The sequence below is a fragment of the Sinocyclocheilus grahami genome, unplaced genomic scaffold (genome assembly GCF_001515645.1).
Source record: "Sinocyclocheilus grahami isolate Dianchi unplaced genomic scaffold, SAMN03320097.WGS_v1.1 scaffold801.1, whole genome shotgun sequence".
NCBI classification, from domain to species: domain Eukaryota; kingdom Metazoa; phylum Chordata; class Actinopteri; order Cypriniformes; family Cyprinidae; genus Sinocyclocheilus; species Sinocyclocheilus grahami.
Genome location: NW_015505980.1, coordinates 276,623 through 287,523, shown reverse-complemented (window position 1 = coordinate 287,523; position 10,901 = coordinate 276,623).

Below are 10,901 nucleotides of genomic sequence, written 5' to 3'. Positions count from 1 at the left end.
TATGATTTTCCTTGAATTATTCTGATTAGGCAGTTTCAGAGCTTTGAAAATGATTACGCCCTTTGATTCATGCAAAAATGACCAGATTATTAGACAATAGATGTCTCAGAAAACATGCACACGATTTTATGAGCTATACAGTTTGGATTTGCAAGGCCATAGTCCTGTTTCATTACATTTGTTTTTACACAGACTATATTTTTTTGGGGAACAGCTGTATCACATTCAGACAGCACATTTAGAAAAAACCTGTAGTCTTGCGATCAACACCAGGTTATCTGTTCAGGATTTGAAACATGACCATTTGTAATATAGAGATTAACTGAATATTGATGACACAGTATACAGTAATTGCAGAAACTGACTCATTAGACATTTTCGTGACAGGGGTTGCTTAAATTAACTTTCCCCATAATTCATAAAACTTCATACCTTTCTTGAGTGTTCTGTGCTTATGCATCATGTATTGTAGCTACAGTAAATCTAAATCTAAAGTATTAAAATGTTGATAATTGTATAAAAAATAGCATTTGTTTCAAATGAATAAAGTACTCTTAAAGGGGTCATATGATGTGATTTCAAGTGTTCCTTTCTCTTAGGAGTGTTACAAGCTCTTGGTGCATAAAGAAGATCTGTAAAGTTGCAAAGACTGAAGTCTCAAATCCAGAAGATATTTTGAAGATTGCTGGTAATCAAACAGTTGGTTGCCATTGACTTCCATAGTATTTTTTTTTCCTACTATGGAATTCAATGGCAACCACCAACTGTTTGATTACCAGCAATCTTCAAAATATCTTCTTTTGTGTTCAACATAAGAAAGCAACTCATACAGGTTTGGAACGGCATGAGGGTGAGTAAAGGATGACAGAATTTTCATTTTTGGGTGAACTATCCCTTTAAAGGAGCTTCTCAAAAGTGCTTAACAGTGTTATACATGTCAAATTAAAACAGGAATACAGAATAAACAAGAGAGCACAGGAAGATAAAACAAACAAGAGACCGCAATATGATTTTAGATGAGTTGCCAAGAGACTGTGCTTCCCGAATTTCAACTTCGATTTCAGCTGTTGACCCACCGATTGTCTATTATTCCTTTAATATCACTAAAGGTCTTCTTCTTGGTTCTCCTTCCAGCATGGGCCCAGGCAGTCGCCGCTCTGATGATCATAGGCCTCATCATCCTCATCATCGCCTTCATCATCTCATTTGTGGCTCTCTGCTGTAGCCTCAAAATCACTCTGCTGCCTTTAATCGGAGGCTTCCTTATTTTGGCTGGTAAGACACTTTCTTAACTAGGGATGTAACGATTAACCGCGAGCCGGTTGAAAATCGATTCAAATATGTGACGATTCAAATCGGTTGAGATGCTAAACAAATCGCGATTCATTTAGGGGCAGGAGTTTATATGAATGCATGTCTGAGGGGAACTTACTGTCTTTAGAAAAGTTTAGATGGTATTTTTTCTTTTCATCTTGCCTCTGTATAATGCATATTAGAGTTCATAAGTGCAGCGCTGCTTTGTTTACAGCGGAAACCAAGGAAATGCTTTAAGCGCCACCTGCTGGCAGAGAGTGCATCTGCGTCTCGTTCAGCTCGTCTGCTGTTTCGGTTTCATGCAGATATTTGTTATGTATAGTTTCACAAAACTGAAGTCAAACCATTCTGTTTTTGCTTCAAATTTAGAAATTATACAATCTAATTTAGATTTTAAAAAATCCTCATGTTGCATGTATGCAGCATCTTTGTTTGGATAATGATTATTATTATGTTTAATGATTATTAAACATAATTATATCATTGTTTGGAAATGATTGCCTCTAATTTTAAAAGGAAAGAGCACAGACAAAGCCTTATTTTGTTTATATGAAGTTATTTCTGTTATTTGTGTTACTTATTTATTTGATTTGGGGCTTGTTTTAAAATGTTAATTTAGTTTTGTTATTTACATTTACATTATATTTACATTTGTTTATCCAAAGTGACTTACAAATGAGGACAATAGAAGCAATCAAAACCAACAAAAGAGCAATAATATACAAGTGCTGAATTAGTATATTATTATAGTGTTATATTTCAAACATGCAGCATTTTGTCCAAGCAATAATAAAAGGACACATTTATTTATAATTTGTCTTAAACCTCATTTTGTAAAAAAAAAAAAAAAAAATCTCGAATCGTGAGTTGAGTGAATCGCATCCCTATTCTTAACGTATTAATCTGCTGGATATCAGGGAATCGGGGCTGTTGTCACATTCAGATTGGCCAAAATACTAAATATGAGTGCAGTCCATGTGGGCTTTGAATCGAACCCCTTTCTGAGGAAGTTCCACAGCAAGAGCTTTTCCTTCATTTTGTCTATTGAATGCTTTCTAAATAATACATGGATGCTGGGCTGGCGGTGTGTGATGGGATAAAAACGTGTGACGACAAAAAAACAGTAGAGATTTGGCTGTACTGTTGTTGGTGTTTCAGTGGGCAGGACGGCTTTGGGTTATTAATACAGCGGTTATAAACAATACATGGCGGAACGCGTCCCAAACAGGTTGAGACAAAGAAAGACTTCTTATGAAGGGGTGATGTTAGGTGCAGTGTGACGCAGAGTTTACACAGACGGTGCTTTTGTTTTGCTGTCGCTCTCACCCCTCCCCCGGCCTCTTCACTTGCATTCAGGTGATAGTTAAGAATGGCTGTTTTGTTCTCCGTCGCTTATTCGTTGCATAGCCTCTTCTTTGTAATTTGTCTTTTATTATTTTTACTAGTCATGATTTTTTGTTCCCTCTCTGTTTTCAGTTTCATTATGAAACATAAGCTAGCCTGATCTGATAACTCAGCGTGCTCCCTGTGTGAACTATATGCCTGTATCAGCAGTACTCCTTCAGTTTGAGGTGGAGTTTATGACGGCGCTGTTGCTGGAAGCGTCAGACGCAGCCCTGTGTGAAATTTCCCTACACACCCAAACAGGGCTTGGCCTTCGCTGGCATGTCTGTGCAACACTCGCAGATTCGCCCGGCTCGCCCACAGAGCTTTAAGCTACTGATTAAACATTTTTATGGACCAACACAAGTCTGTATTAGGTGCTGTTCATAAAACACTTGTTGTTGGACACCACAGGAATACTTAGCCATCTATTTTTCTTGATTTTTCAGAGCACCTTTTTGTTGGCCAAAAACATATTTCATCCACACAAAATGTGTGAATGTCATTGCATAAGACAAGAAAATATATCAAAGCGCATGGCTACATTGTTTTCAAATGCCTCAAGGAGGACATTTAATAAAAAATAGGATTGTTTGCTTTGAAATCAGAGTTACCCTGTTGAAAAAAACAGCATATGCTGGTTAGGTATGTTTTGACGCTGAGATGCTGGTTTAAGGTGGTCCTTTGCTTGTTTATGCTGGTCCTTTGCCAGCACATGACCAGCATAAACCAGCAAAAGGACCAGCATAAACCAGCAAAGGACCAGCATAAACCAGCAGAAGGACAGAAGGACCAGCTTAAACCAGCAAAGGACCATCTTAAACCAGCAGAAGGACCAGTTTAAACCAGCAGAAGGACCATCTTAAACCAGCAGAAGGACCAGCTTAAACCAGCAGTAAAAGTCAGTGCTCGCCGATCTCCAAAAGCATCGTCATCTTCCCAAACCAAACACAGCACCATACCGGCTTTGATGAGGACTGTCCGTGCCCTTTTATCTAACTTTTGGGACTGATGCAATTAACTTTTAATAATTTTTTTATTAATAATAATCATTCACAAACAGACTGGGCTTTGATGTTTTTGTTTATGTCACTCAGCACAGATTGAACTCCACAAAGCATTATTCCAAATCTCCATATTAGACCATTTACATTACAGTGCCCTTCACATATTACATGCAAATATAATTAATTCCAGTAAGTAATCACATTAATACAGCTCATGTAGTTTGCTTAAGAATTTACACTGTAACATGAACACTGCGATTTAAAGTGTGACTGAGTTTGGTTATTTCTATATTTCTTGAACATCTCTACATATATCAGCATTAAGAAAATATTTTTATGACGTAAGTGTATTTTTACATTAATGTGTCATTCCATGTCAGCCTGTTCTTGTTTCTCACAGTAGCGGCTGCGCATGCTTGATAGCACACTTCCCTAAAGTGCTCTTACTGGCAGCGAGGAGCTTTGTGTTTGGCTGGCCAAAGTGAACTAAGAGGGTTTTTTTCCTAATCGTGAGCTTGGATTTATAGTAAAATTGGTGAGCAAGTGGATACAAATACCAAACACAGCAACCTGATTTTCATGATATTGAAAAATCTTGATGCATTCATGCCTTGATCATTTAATTTCAATTAGTCAGTTTGATGTGTGTGTGGGAAAAATGTATAAAAGTACTTGGCTTGTAAACTTTGCAAAATTGTAGTGTGTTTTTTTTTTATAGTATTTTACTAGATTATATTGTTTTGTTTTGTTTTCATTTCGCCATTCTTTTGTGATATGAATACCAATCTTCAATAAAAGGGAGCCTTGCTGTTAAGACACCAATCAAAACAGTTTTTTTGTTTTCTTTTTTGTGATCTTGCTGCTCTATTAATTTAATCCCACCGGTCACAATAGTGACCGTAAAAAGGTTGTCATTTATAAAGCTCTAAAATCCTTTCTGACTGATTTTTTTAGTGCACTTCCTGCAAATATGAAAAATAAACGGTCTCAATCAATTATGTGCAGTTTCACGTGATTAGTGCAAATTGTCACATGACCAGAGCAGTTTACTTCATGTTTGCACCTTGAGAAGATGATGGCTGCATCAAAGCTCCAAAGTATGTTAACATGAAGATTGTTTTACACATTAGCAGAATAAATACATGGTGTCTAGTATTAATATATGAATTCGCATATATTCAGTTTTGTTGAGTGTGGTCATAGAATGAGTAAACATCTTGATGGTCACAATAGTGGGATAACAGTGAATTTAGGTTTACAATATAAATCCAATTGCAGTTGTTAGTGAAAAGTACACTAAAATGTTGCAAAGACAAAATATTGCACTAAATTAAAAGTTCAAATGTTACAAAAAATTTACAGTATTGATGTTGTAATACTGTTAGCACTAATATAAAAATTAGTTTTGAAAAACGCTGATGGTTGTATTTTATCTCAGTATTCCTATCAGTGTTGTATACGTTTTTTTAATGCATAATAGTAACCCTAGAATGTGATCAAAATAGCTGGGCTAAGATACATAACAATTTTTTTATGACTGCAGAAATATGTTAATTCAGTACACGCATTATCCCACCGGTCACAATTGTGACCAAACATAAAACACCAAAAAAAAATAATTACTGAATATTTCGAAAGGTTACTAATGACACATCATTTGGATAGTTTCATGTCTGGGAAAAATCTGGGATTAAACAGATTAAAGGGGTCATATGATGCTGCTAAAAAGAACATTATTTGGTGTATTTGGTGTAATGAAATGTGTTTATGCGGTTTAAGGTTCAAAAAACACATTATTTTCCACATACTGTAAATTATTGTTTCTGCTCTATGCCCTGCCTTTCTGAAACGCGTTGAAAAGCGAGGTGTGCTGTGATTGGCCGAATACCTCAAGCGTCTGACAGAAATGTTACGCCCGCGTTGCATTGCATCGTGCCGCGTAAACATAAAACCATGTCTGCATTTGTGATCGGAGAAACGACAAAAAACAAGCGCTACTCTACACTGCCCAAAACTCACGTTTGAATCATCAGTGGCAAATTCTTTAAATATGAAAATGTACTTACAGGCTGTGAGTCAGAACAGCCGGCATTGTAGTCTACTCTCCCAGGATCAGGAAACAGTCCTCCATAAAGTGCGCTGCACACATCTGAATATTACGTTTAACGTATGTTCTGGAACAGTGTTGTAAATACAACGTAACCACTGATTTCTAGTCATGTCCTCTTTTGTAAGACCAAACAAAGTAGTTTCGCTTTCACAACGAAAAATACAGCGTCACACATGGCGGCCTAGAGTGGTCAGAGGCTGGCGGGCTTGCAGGAACCACATGTGATGACCCTGGGCTGGACTTCGCTTCGTCCACGGTGAAAGCACAGCGCGAAGTTGATGTATTTCCTCAGCAACGAGCACGGATCAGCTCCAGGCATGACGAAGCAGATATCATCCTCTTTTGGAAGACCAAACAAAGTAGTTTTGCTTTCACATGAAACACAGCGTCTTCACGACATGGCAGCGGCAACAACAATACTACAGCGAGAATAAAAGTTACGTCTTCTTTCTTTGCGTGAACATTTGGGTGCTGTTATGTAAATCTTCCCACATAGTGATGTAGATATGTGGGGGCGTGTTAGAACGAGCCGTTTTAGGTAGGCGTGGCTGACTCTTAACTTTTATAAAGAATATCTCTTTGGATTTGCAACTTTACAGATCTTCTTTATGCACCAAGAGCTTGTAACACTCCAAAGAGAAAGGAAAAATTTAAATCGCATCATATGACCCCTTTAAGAAATCAAAGGTAGTTCTGCCTAGTAAGGGGCTCAAGCACAGAAAGAGTTTAGAAATAAATTACATTCAATTACGTAATTCTGTTACATGTTACTCCCCAAAACTGCATATACTGAACTGTTCATGTATAATGCATCAGTAAATTTTAGGCTACCTGTAAATTGACTTTAAGCCAAGACTTTTAAGACCTTTTAAGGCCAAGCCTCTTTGCTGTATTGCTGGAAGAATTATGCAGAATTCATCTAAACCATCTAACCTATTCTGTCCCAAATCAACCATCACATTCATAGCATGGCAGCAAAACTACAATAAGATGCTTGCTTCTCCAGAAAAAAAAGAAAGAAAGAAATTTCTGGTGAAAAGGGAAACCAGAAACAGACAAAAACATTGTTATCATGTTTATCGCGCTGAAATCATGCGTTTTAAACCATATGAGTTTAAACTTCTGATATAGGGTTTTCTGAACGCACATATCCAAAGCACACGCACAGAAAGCGGCTGTCACAGCATGCGAGCACTAAACTAAGTTCTCATTCACACACAAGTCTACGTTAAAAACACACAAGTTACAAAAACAGTGGGTTATGTCTGTGAAGGTAAACAGCTGGGAAATAAATCGCAGGTTTATTTTAGATCTGTGTGGCAGCAGCAATATACAGTACATAAATCAATAAAACCACTGCTCTCTTGTCTCCTCTGAGGCTGGGACTCTAATAGTGTTCTGTGCTCGTCTGTGCAGCTAAAGACAGAACAGTTAGCGTGTTTTGCTCAAACTTTCGCCATTGCATTAGAACTAGTACGCCGTTGTCGCTTGCGAAAACACAATAACGGCGCAGTGGGTGGAAACTTACAGATTAAGGGCCGGTAATATTATAATGAGATCCCTTTGCCACGTCACCAAGGGAGCGAAATCATACGCGCTGGTTTTCTCAGACGCTTGCAGAAAAAGGCTTCTCAAAACATAGTTACTGGGTTAATCTTTTTCACGTTTCCTTGGTTGGTAGATGCACCGAGGACCTGATTATAGCACTTACAACCTGGAAAAGTCAGATTTTCATGATACGTCACCTTTAAGTCTTTCATTTCACTCATGAGCAGCTCACGAGACTCTGTGAAAAAAAACTAAAACATTTTTTTTAGGAAATTTGTACTTTGATGGTGTATCTTATTTTTCTACCTGCTATTGGAGTAATGTTTGATGTCTAAGCCTGAAAAATAAGCACTTTAAATTTCACTTCAAACTTGTTTCTGTAACACTCTTTGTTATTATTAATTTGAGCAGTTTTACAGAGAAGAGTGCATCACAAAACGCCAGTGAGCTAAAGGAGATAAACTATTCATGAACATAGGTACATCGCAAGGAAGGAAATTAATATGCATTGTCAAGTTTTTTATGAGACTTTAGTCTTTGCAACTTTACAGATCTTCTTTATGCACCAAGAGCTCGTAACACTCCAAAGAGAAAGGAAAAATTGAAATCGCATCATATGACCCCTTTAAAACGAATGAACAATCATGCATGAGACTTTATAATTTTTAGAAAGCAAAAAAAATTATGGAAGTGACACCTGAGACTTTAAAAACTAAAACTTCTACTAAGGGGCACTGGCCCTGTCTTCTAAGCGCTTTGTAAACCAGTAGATGGCAGCGGATCATACACAAAAATCTCCAGTCCTTCTGTCTGTGTGTCTGACATCATCTCATTTGATCATTTGATCTACCTGTTGACTTGCAGAAAACTCTCCACTTTTATTTTCCCTTTACTTACGTCGGTGGAGAAGCAAACTGCTGCTGTGAGCACAAAGATGATTTGTGATTTGGTGTTTGTGCCATAAAACAAACAAACAAACAAAAAAGTGCTTTATTAATTAACAAGTTACAAAATTTAGGTAGCCTAATTTTAACTGGCAGTAAAATTAAATCGCATGTTTTAGTCTCGTAAATACAGATGATAAGAATTCCAGTTGGAAATGAATTCAATTACTCAGAAAGTGGCCATAACTTACCTTAAAAAAACAAACAAATAAATAAACAGATGTGAAACATGATCAGTGTGAAAACGCTAGTATCTGAGCATCTGTATCTGAGTTCATCTTCACACTGTGCTAAAGGAAGAAAACACTCCAGCAATGAGTTGAAGTGCCACATCCTGTCTCTTGACTGCTATAATACACTGAGAATATTTTTAAATATAAGATTTTAGATAAACCAATAAAGAGGACTTGCGATATGTCATTTGTTTATGACATATATACTTTTTTGTTAAAGTATCACTTTAACAAAATTTAAAAAATGCACCTATCATTTTACTTTAAAAGTTTCGTAATATGCTTCTCTGACCTAATCACGATCCAGTTTTTGGTTTTCTGAGCTATCGAAGGGTCTTCATGAAACATGAACATGAACGTTAACAGCTCATTTCTCGTTTTTCAACGATTCCAGTAAAATAGATTTGTATTTTTTTGGGAGATATAGTAGGTTGCACTCAGAAGTGATCAGTATACATTTCAAAAGGTATATCAATTCCATGAAATAAAATGGCTTTAAATGTTCAGAATGTTTTGAACTTTGTCTCGCCGGTAATTCCATTCACGTTTCACCATTGTTGCCATTTGAACATTGTCTAGCTTTTTAGTGTGATGGGTGAGCGGGTTTTTGAATCATGAGTCAAAAAAAATAAAACATTAAAAAAACACCTGAAAAAGAGATTTCCCTTTGAATGTTTCCTATAGCTTCTTTGAGTCCACACACACCCACTTGCAGTTTTAATTGACTTGACTCCGACTCAAGACTGTAGTTTTGCTGGGGGCAACCCCTGAGCAGCGGCTCTGTGGGGCTGCTTAAATCAGAACTACGTGATGATGAAATTTACGGGATCCATCCTATAGATCGCTGGTAGAGAATGAGTCAGGGCACTAAAGGGCTCGTGACCATGCAAATCACACCGGTTCCCAGTATCAGTCTCTTGGTCGCTAGACACGTGAGAAACTTTCAGTTTTATTCGCTGAATTTGACATCACATGACTAGACCGAGGCGTTTTGACCTGCTTACTCCAAAGAGACAGATGCTATAGAAACCTTTATACATTGAGTATACACAGTGAATTATTTTTTTACAATTATGGTTTTATATAGAACTATATAATAATTGAACAAGCTCTTAACAGCAATCACAAAAAGACAGGTATGGCTGTTAGGTGTTCTGCCGTGAGCTACGGCCTTCAGGAAACTCTTCTGGAATGCACCCGAGGTGACAGATCATCTGGGAACTGTTCCTGCTGCACACAGATGACTCGTGGGATCGCTGTACATGAACAGACCTGGAATTCCCTCTGCAGTCCACCAGACAACAGCAGCAGCTGCCAATCAGATGAGCACCTTACAACAAATGTACTGTAGCATCCATATCATCACTGTAAAAAAAAATCCATAGACACGTGAGAAACTTTCAGTTTTATTCGCTGAATTTGACATCACATGACTAGACCGAGGCGTTTTGACCTGCTTACTCCAAAGAGACAGATGCTATAGAAACCTTTATACATTGAGTATACACAGTGAATTATTTTTTTACAATTATGGTTTTATATAGAACTATATAATAATTGAACAAGCTCTTAACAGCAATCACAAAAAGACAGGTATGGCTGTTAGGTGTTCTGCCGTGAGCTACGGCCTTCAGGAAACTCTTCTGGAATGCACCCGAGGTGACAGATCATCTGGGAACTGTTCCTGCTGCACACAGATGACTCGTGGGATCGCTGTACATGAACAGACCTGGAATTCCCTCTGCAGTCCACCAGACAACAGCAGCAGCTGCCAATCAGATGAGCACCTTACAACAAATGTACTGTAGCATCCATATCATCACTGTAAAAAAAAAATCCATAAAATTTACGGTAAAAAATACGGTAGCAACGTTTTAGGTTTTAACTTAAATTTACAGTTAAATACCGTAATTTCATTAACTGATATAATGTTAATATACCAACCTATTGAAGTACTGAAATCTGTTTTGCACCTTTGTAATACACTGATAACCACCAAATGCAGGAGGTGATGAGAAAGTCACATGATGAACCAAAGCCCATCACAAGCAGTTTTTAAATAATAACATATATAGAAGGTGCACAGTGTGTCATTCACACAAACACTAAACACCATCACGGTAACACACATGAAACTGAAATAATGCAATAAACATTCATTTAACAACATTAGGTGTAACACACAACCCTAATATACAAAACTGAAAATAATAACATATATAGAAGGTGCACAGTGTGTCATTCACACAAACACTAAACACCATCACGGTAACACACATGAAACTGAAATAATGCAATAAACATTCATTTAACAACATTAGGTGTAACACACAACCCTAATATACAAAACTGATAAGAAAAA